This window comes from Penicillium chrysogenum (genome assembly GCF_028827035.1).
Source record: "Penicillium chrysogenum strain IBT 35668 chromosome Unknown utg000002l_segment0_segment0, whole genome shotgun sequence".
In the NCBI taxonomy this organism is placed as follows: Eukaryota; Fungi; Ascomycota; class Eurotiomycetes; order Eurotiales; family Aspergillaceae; genus Penicillium; species Penicillium chrysogenum.
In genome coordinates, this window is record NW_026622750.1 from 2,724,758 (window position 1) to 2,734,169 (window position 9,412).

Consider the following 9,412-nt stretch of genomic DNA (forward strand, 5'->3'; position numbering starts at 1 on the left):
GTATAATAGAGACCGAGAATAGAGGAAAAATAGAGAGATATAAAGATAAGGTCTCCCCTCCGAAATATAGAGCGGGTCTATTAATAAAAATTGTATAATTATAAGATAATATAGATTTATAATAAACCTATCTAGCTAGATAATACCTTTCTCCTCTAGTAAAATATAGGGGATATATCACTCTAAGAAAAACTCTTAGATCTATAAATATCCGGCTAGAAGAAAACGCCGATCTATATAGAAATAGATATCTTACTATCTAGTAAGATCTATATCTAGGCGCTATTAAAAGAAAAATAGCTTCCTAATCTAATAAGAGGAATATAGAATTACTATTTTTTTCTACTTCCTTTAAAAAAGAAACCTCTATCGTCTCCGCTAGGAAATAATTATATCTATATAATCTATCTAAAGAAATACTAAGGCCGAATTTATAGCTAACCTTTTAGTAGAGATCTAGATAGCCTTTAATCTTTTAGAGGTAGAAAAACGGAATATCTTTTTATATATATATTCTATTATTAATCTCTAATAGGTTAATCCTTTAGTCGAATAGACTATATATAAAGCTTAGGCCTTTTAAATAGAGCGATCTAAAACTAAGTAGCTTATAGCCGCCTTTAATATAGTAATAAACCTATCTTATAGGTTAGATCTCTCTTCTAAAGGAGAGCTACTACTATTAAACCTTACTAAGAAATCTCTTTTATCTATAGCTATAGCCTTTTAAATTATAAATAAAGATATATATAAGAGGTTTTTTAATAACTTATAAGTAATCGCTAATTATAATAGCGCTATCTTTAATAATACTACCTATAAGTAGATCTATAATTATAATTAGTATTTCTTAGAGTTAGTAAAGCTTACTAGTTATAATTCCTTTAATAAAGTAAAAATACTATATATCTTAGGAAAGTTTATAAAGGTTATTTAATAATATCTAGAATAATATAAGCGATAATATAACTTATTTAGTACTAATAATTTCTTAATATAGACTTTATTTAAAGAATAGTTTAAATAAGAGTTTATAGAATATCTATCTATAGAGAAGCTCTATAAGCGCTATAAAACTCTTAAATAGGGAAACTAATCTATATAGGAATATACTATAAACCTTTAGTAAGTTATATCTAACCTTAATTAGGATATTCTAGACCCTATACTAATCTAGCGGTTATTACTAGTATAAAAGTTATATACTATACTAAATAGGCTAAAGAATAGGACTAGCCTAAGATAATTAAAGATATTATCTTCCGCTTTATCTAATATAAATAAGGGCGAGCTATCGTTTAAAGATATAAAGGGTTATTAGTAAGATATCTAGATATTATAGACGTTAATACTATTATTAACTCTATCGAATCTCGCCTTATAAAAGGTCCTTTAGCGTTTAAAGAAACTTATAAATACTATAATTATAGAAAATAGGGATATCTAGCCCGTGTTTACTAGAAACCGAAAATAGAAGAGATAAAGTAAAAGTAAAAAGCTACTTCTAAATATCTCTATTATTAGTTAAAAAATTAGTATAGCTATATAATATAAAAGCTCTTATTAGCCGCCTTATATAGGCTCTTAAGCTACCGCTATTTAATATAGATAATATTCTTAACCTTTATTATATTATAAACTCTTATATACTAGCCTAAACGGAGCCTCCTCTATACCTTTAATAAAAACGGAGGAAAGAATCCCTTTATCTATCCGTTTCCCTAAATATCTTTAATAACTCTTTAACGTTTTACTAGGGAAAGATCTATATAGGAGGCGCTAATGTGATCCCAGAAGCCCATTTCCTTATATAAACATGTCTTATGCCTTAGTGGCCGGATCCATATAGATCCGTTTCTGCACTTATATACACTATCGTTACCGTATTCCGTAGTACTTAGTCGTTGGCAAAGCCAACTTAATACAAACCATGCGATCCTTTCCGAATCTTATCTGGTAGTATGTCGGTATAAGCCACCTTCTACGGTTAGCCTAGGGAGGCACGAGACGGCACCGTAGACGTCCCCTAAAGACGGAACGGTGCTAACACCCTCTTATCCTATCCCGACAACGATCCTACGGACCTAGGATGCTAGGTAGGAAAGCTTAAAAACCCCCATTTTTACCCTCTTTTCCTCTCTCCTTTCCCCCTAGCTCTCTCGGTATAATAGAGACCGAGAACGGAGGAAAAACGGAGAGATACGGAGATAAGGTCTCCCCTCTAAAATACGGAGCGGGTCTATTGATAAAAATCGCGTAATTATAAGGTAATATAGATTTATAATAAACCCGCCCGGCCGGACGATACCCTTCCCCCTAATAAAATATAGGGGATATAGCACTCTAAGGAGAACTCTCGGATCTATAAGCGTCCGGCTAGAAGAAAACGTCGATCTATAAAGAAATAGACGTCTTACTACCTAGTAAGATCCGTATCTAGGCGCCGTTAAAAGAAAAACGGCCCCCTAACCTAATAAGAGGAAGATAGAATTACTATTTTCCTACTTCCTCTAAGAAAAGAAACCCCCTATCGTCCCCGCTAGGAAACAATCATATCCGCGTAACCCGCCTAAGGAAACACCGAGGCCGAATTTATAGCTAACCTCCCGGTAGAGGTCTATACGGCCCTTAACCTCTTAGAAGTAGAAGAACGGAATATCTTCTTATATATATATTCCACTATTAACCCCTAATAGGTTAACCCCTTAGTCGAACGGGCTATATATAGGGCTTAGGCCCTTTAAGCGGAGCGATCCGAAACCGAGCGGCTTACAGCCGCCCTTAATATAGTAGTAAACCCGTCCCGCGGGTTAGATCTCCCTCCTAGGGGAGAACCGCCGCTACTAAACCCTACTAAGAAACCTCTCTCGTCTATAGCTATAGCCTTCTAAACTATAGATAAAGACACTTATAAAAGATTCCTTAACGACTTACGGGCAATCGCTAATTATAACGGCGCTATCCTTAATAACACCGCCCGTAAGTAGACCCGCGACTATAATTAGTACTTCTTAGAGCTAGTAAAGCTTACCGGTTACGATTCCCCTAATAAAGTAAAGATACTATATACCTTAGGAAAACTTATAAAGGTCGCTCGGTAACGCCTAGAATAACGCGAGCGATAATATAACCTACTCGGCACCGATAATTTCCCGACGTAGACTTTATTTAAGAAATAGCTTAAATAGGAGTTCGCGGAACACCTATCTATAGAAAAACTCTACGAGTATTACGAAACTTTTAAATAGGGAAACTAATCTATATAAGAGTATACCGCGAACCTCTAATAGGTCGTGTCCGATCTTAATTAGGACATCCCGGACCCTATACTAATCTAGCGATTCGTCACTAGCACGAAAGCTATATACTATACTAAATAGGCCGAAGAACGGGACTAGTCTAAGATAATTAAAGACGTTATCTTCCGTTTCGCCTAATATAAATAGGGGCGAGCTATCGCTTAGAGATATAAAGGGTTATTAGTAAGACACTTAGACGCTATAGATATTAACACCGCCGTTAACTCTATTAAATCTCGCCCCGCGAGAGGTCCCCTAGCGTTTAAAGAAACTTATAAGTATTATAATTACGGAAAACGGGGATATCTAGCCCACGCTTACCGGAAACTAAAGATAGAGGAGATAAAATAATAGTAAAAGGCTACCTCCGGGCGTCCCTACCGCTAGTCGAAAAACTAGTACGGCCATACGATATAGAAGCCCTCGTCGGCCGCCTTATATAGGCTCCCGAGCTACCGCTATTTAACGCGGATAACATTCTTAACCCTTATTATATTATAAACTTTTATATACTAGCCTAAACGGAGCCTCCTCCGCACCCTCGATAAAAGCGGAGGAAAGAATCCCCCTATCTATCCGCTTCCCTAAACGTCCTTAATAACTCTCTAACGTTTTATCGGGGAAAGATCTATATAGGAGACGCCGACCTAATATCTATTCGTATACTCCTTAATAGCGGAGTAAGTGATATATTCGTCTCTCTATAGGTCCTCAGGAAGTTAGATAGATAGATCCGGGTACGAAAACCTAAGACCCCATTACTAGTCACTATCGTAAACGGCGAGCGGCTAGAAATAGGTGGTTACACTATCCTTCTAGTTAAAATCGGTAGTTAGATAGGACGGATTAAGGCCTAGATTCTCCTAACCGATTACGATATAATCCTCGGCCGAGATTTCCTCTAGACCGAGAACCTATATATCGATTAGCGCACGTCTATTATAACCTTAACGGATCACAATCACTATATATACACTATCCACCCTATAAATAACTCTCGCGTAGTTATAAGAGGAAGCGTACACTTTAACTTAATATCGGCTAAATAAACACGCCGACTCCTCCGGAAATCGAAGAGCGAAGCCTACCTCTTTATAGTCCGCCCGACTAATCGCGGACACGAGAGTGAAGACCTAGGGCTACCTAAGAGCGACGACCCTAGGATTTAATAGATCCTTACGAAATATAAGGATCTCTTCCGAGCGGAACTACTAATAGCACTTCCCCCGGAACGTAACGTAGCGTATAGGATCGATACGGGAGTATATACTCCCGTTAATATTAATACGTATAGACTCTCCGCCGAGAAGCTCGACGAATAAGCTAAATAAGTCGAAGATCTTATTAAGAAAGGCTTAATCCGCGAGTCTAATAGCGTATAGGGATTCCCGGTAGTATTCGCCTATAAACTATATAGGAAATAGCGAATATATATTAATTATAGGGCCTTAAATAATATAACAGCTAAAAACGGATACCCCCTCCTACGAATCTAAGAGCTTTTAGATATCGTCGGAAATATACGAATCCTCTCTAAGATCGACCTAATAGCCGGATATTAGTAGATCCGTATAGGGGAGGGTTCTATCGAAAAAACCGTATTTAACACTATTTAGGGGAAATATAAATAGCTCGCTATACCGTTCGGACTATATAATATACCTACCACCTTCTAATCTATCGTAAATAACACGCTACGACCCCTTCTTAGCCGTAATATAGTAGTATATCTCGATAATATCCTTATCTTCTTAGCTATACTTAAGGAGCACTAGAAATACGTCGAGGAAGTCCTTACGCTCCTAAAGAAATAGTAGCTTTATATATCACTAACTAAATATATATTTATAACTTATAAATTAGAATTCTATAGCTATATCGTCGGAAACGGGACGATACGACCCCTCCTAGCTAAAATTAAAGCTATATAAGTATAGCCGCGACCCTAAACCGTCTATAATATCCGCTAATTTCTCGGTTTAGCCACCTATTACCGCCGATTTATTCACGACTTTTTAAAGGTATACGTATCACTCTATAAGCTCCTAAAGGAAAGTGATAGTACACTTCGTAAATAACGTTTCCGCCCTATCACCTAGACGGAGGCCTATAAGAGCGCCTTTCGGAAAGTAAAAGACCTCCTCGCCTCCGCTTTAGTCCTTAAATAGCTAGATCGGGACCGACTATACGTTATCGAGACGGATACCTCCGAATAGGCCCTCGGTATAGTCCTTATATAAGAGGACGACGATAGGAAACTCTATCTAGTGGTATACGATAGCCGCAAACTATATAGCGTAGAGCTAAATTATCCTATATACGAGAAAGAGTTACTAGCTATTAAGGAAGCTATCCGTATATAGGATAGGTATATCGATAGGGACCGGTTTAAGACTATTATTATTATAGATAACGTATCCCTATAGTACCTAAACACTATAAGAGAATATAGTAAGCGCCTCGCCCGGTAGATCGCGGAATTTTAGTAGTATCGGCTATCTATTCGATACCGGAAGGGCTCCGAGAACGTTATAGCGGACGCTATTAGCCGACGCCTAGACTTAGTAGGAACTACCTAAGCTAATATAAGCCTCGAAAGGCCTATTAGTGATAGATACCTTACGCTTATAACGATAGTATATAGTATCCTAGAAGAAGAATAGCTTATAGCTACGATCTAGTTCCTATAAGATAGCACGGAACTGGAAGACCTAGCTCTTAGGAGAGCTATAAAGAAATATACCGACCGCTTTAGTTTCTAAACTACTAAGACATTCCCTTAAGCCCCCGCGGAAGATAACCGATAACTTATCTTTATATATAAAGATAGAGTTATCTCCCTATACCTAGATCCTCTATTCCGCGCCGAGCTCCTCCGGAAGGCTTATCACAAGTTCGGCTATCTCGGGTTCCCGGGCCTTAACGGTATAATCCGCCCCCGGGGTTAGTAGCTATCGATCCGAGCCGATATAGAAGAGTCTATAAGGAATTGCCCGAACTACTAAGTCTTATAAGGTTCTTATAAAGGCCTTAAACGAGAGGTAGTATAATATATAGTAATAAGCGGTATCCGCCTATTCGAACGATAGGGTATCGACCTCGTCGGCCCACTTCTAGCTATACTAAATAGAAATCGATAGATTATTATAGTAATCGACTATATAACTAGCTAGCCGGTCGCCCGGGCGGTCCCTAATATAACCGAAGAAACCCTCGCGGAATTCTTATTTCGCGATTTATATACGTACTATAGCGTATTTAACGAACTACTCTTAGATAATAGCGTAAACCTCCTATCTAGAGCCGTAAAACACTTCGTAAGTCTACTAAGAGCCCGTTATAGGACGATAACCCCCTACTACCTCTACACTAACGGTAAGGTAGAGAACTTTAATAGTCTTATTAGCCGTATACTTATAAAATACCTTATAGGTAAGCCTACGAGACTCTAGGACGAATACCTTATAAAAGCGCTATTCGCCGCCTATATTCGGGAACACGCTATTATAAGAAAGAGTCCCTACTTCCTAGTCTATAGTATATACCCCCGTATCGTCGCTAACGGAGGTGAATAACCTAACGCCTAGGAAGGAACTAACCGAGACGAATAAATCTAATAACTTACGGATACCCGCTCTAAAGTAAACGAGCTCTTACTCGTCTATACTATCCGGAAATAAAAGATCCGGGACTCTATAGTTACTAAGACTAGCTTTAAGATCGACGATTAGGTCCTAGTAAGGAATGAAGTAAAATAGAAGTTCGAGAGTATATAGTTCGGGCTATATAAGGTTATATAAGCCTATCTATTAGGGACTTACGCCCTCGCCGAACTAAATAGACGTATTCTCCGAAACCTTATTAATAGTGCGAGACTAATAGACGTAAACGTCGGCGATAATCCTAGCCTATAGGTATCGCCGGCCGGCCGGTCGGCTCTATAATAAGCCGGCTAAAAGATCGGCCGCCTAGAGGAACTCCGTAAAATCCTCGATAAGGTAGAACCCCCTCCGCTAACTTATATAGATCTCTCTACATTTACGAGAGAGGAATAGTAGGAATTTAGGCGCTTAGAAGCCCATATAGAATTCCTAAGGGAGGAAGTTATAGCTAAACGTATTATTATAAAGATATAAGTAGCCGCGCGTAAGAGATAGAAAAAAACTATCGATAAAGCACTAGAGTAGGGCCCGCTAGGTGCTAACGAGTAGGACTCGGAAGTAAACGACTATAAATCTAAGGATTTTAAATAAGATAAATCCGATAGGTATAAATCGGCTAAGGACGCTTATTATAAGCCTAAATAAGGCTCGAGCCGAACCTTATACCCCTTTATAGTTATTATTCTACCCCCGTCTAGAGAAATCTAAGAGCTTATAGCTATAAGAAGCTAGGTATTAGAAGATTTATTATATTTCCGGTGATAATACCGAAGGAGTCGCCTATAGAGGACTAGACTCGAAGAAAAACGAATCGCGTTACTATATAAACGGAGGTATAAGGCCTCGAAACGTACGCTTAAACGTATAAATAGAGGTATAAGACTTTAATAAGAACTAATATAAGTAGAAAAGAGGGTATAAAGCCTAAAAACTAACCGTAAAGAACCGTCTACCTTATCCTTAACGGTTTAGAATATCACCGGAGTCCGAACTACCGTCCTCGGACCTATCACCTTCCGCCTTAGTAATATCACCCTCCTTTAGCTAACCCTTCTTAAGCCCTAGATCCTATATAGCGGTATAATTATACTAGATACGCTTACGCACTTCCTAGAGACGTTCGTAAACGTTATAGAACTATAGCTTATCCTCCGCCCGGTAGATATTAGGCTAGTCTAAAGGAGTCGCGTATATCACGCTATCGAAAGCCGGACCGGAGCGGGGCGTAGCGTATATAGTATTAGGAGGATTAGGTATATCCTTAGTACGCTTTTTCTTCTAACTACCCTTATCCTTACCGCTAGGGGCGTTACTAGCCGTACGTTTCTTTATAGACTTAGAGGGAGTGGTAATAGCACTACCGGCTTTAGCTAGACTAGCGGAAGCCGGGATAGCTTTACCCTTACCCTTATCTTTAACGGGAGGTGTAGTAATAGGATTAATAGGAACCTTACTAGGACTAATAGCTCGTCCCTTCTCCTTACTAGCCTTCTTCTTACCCGCACGAGGAGGTCTATCGGTATAAATAAGTATATTCGGGGCCTTAAGTAAGATACTATTAGGCTAGAAGCGGCGAACGAGGTTATACACCTAGAATAGAGTCTTATAGTTATTATCGGGATTATTAGTAAGATCGCCGATCGGGCCTAGAAGACGTTAGAAAAGAAGCGAAGATAAAACTATCCGAAAAGGTACTTATAAAGGGTATATTTATTAGCCGCACTAGACTATTAGTAGTAAGTATACGATAATAACCACTAGAAACCTAACCCGGCGAGGAAAACGATCCGGTAGGAGGAAAACGGACCATTACCTTTCTTATAAGACGCGTAAGCTTTATCTAGAGGGGCTTTATAGCTAATCATTTAGCCTAGGGCTATACGCACGTTTATAACCGAGGACACTATATAGTCTTTAGTAGCGCGCTAATTAACTCTAGTGCGTTTAGGGTCTATATAGTACTATAATTAGTCCTACGAACTCTTCGAGAGAAGTATAAAGAGAGGTATCCTAGTAGCGTCCACTCCTTTACCTAGAACGAAGTAGTTAGCCTCTAAACGGGTATAGTTAGAGTAGGGAAAACTTACTAGCGTTAGTTTAGGCCTATAAACGAATAGTAGCGGCTAGGATAGGAAGTAGAATATATAACTAACTCCTATCGCCGCTATAGTTAGTAATAACCGGAGTAGTAACCACACCTCTAGCACCTCCACCTACACCCGCGGGTCCGGCTATAACCGCACCCACTCCTACGCTACCGTTATTACCTCCTATACCACCGTCACCGCTAGCCGTACCGCTATCACCACCGGCCGCGCTACTATTACTATCACTATTACTATCACCGTCACTATTACTATCGCCGCCCGTGCCTCCGAGAGCTTTAGGAGAGCTTAGAGGAGGGGGAAACTTATCGAAAACGCCTAATTACTTCCGGGCGGCTATCTAACT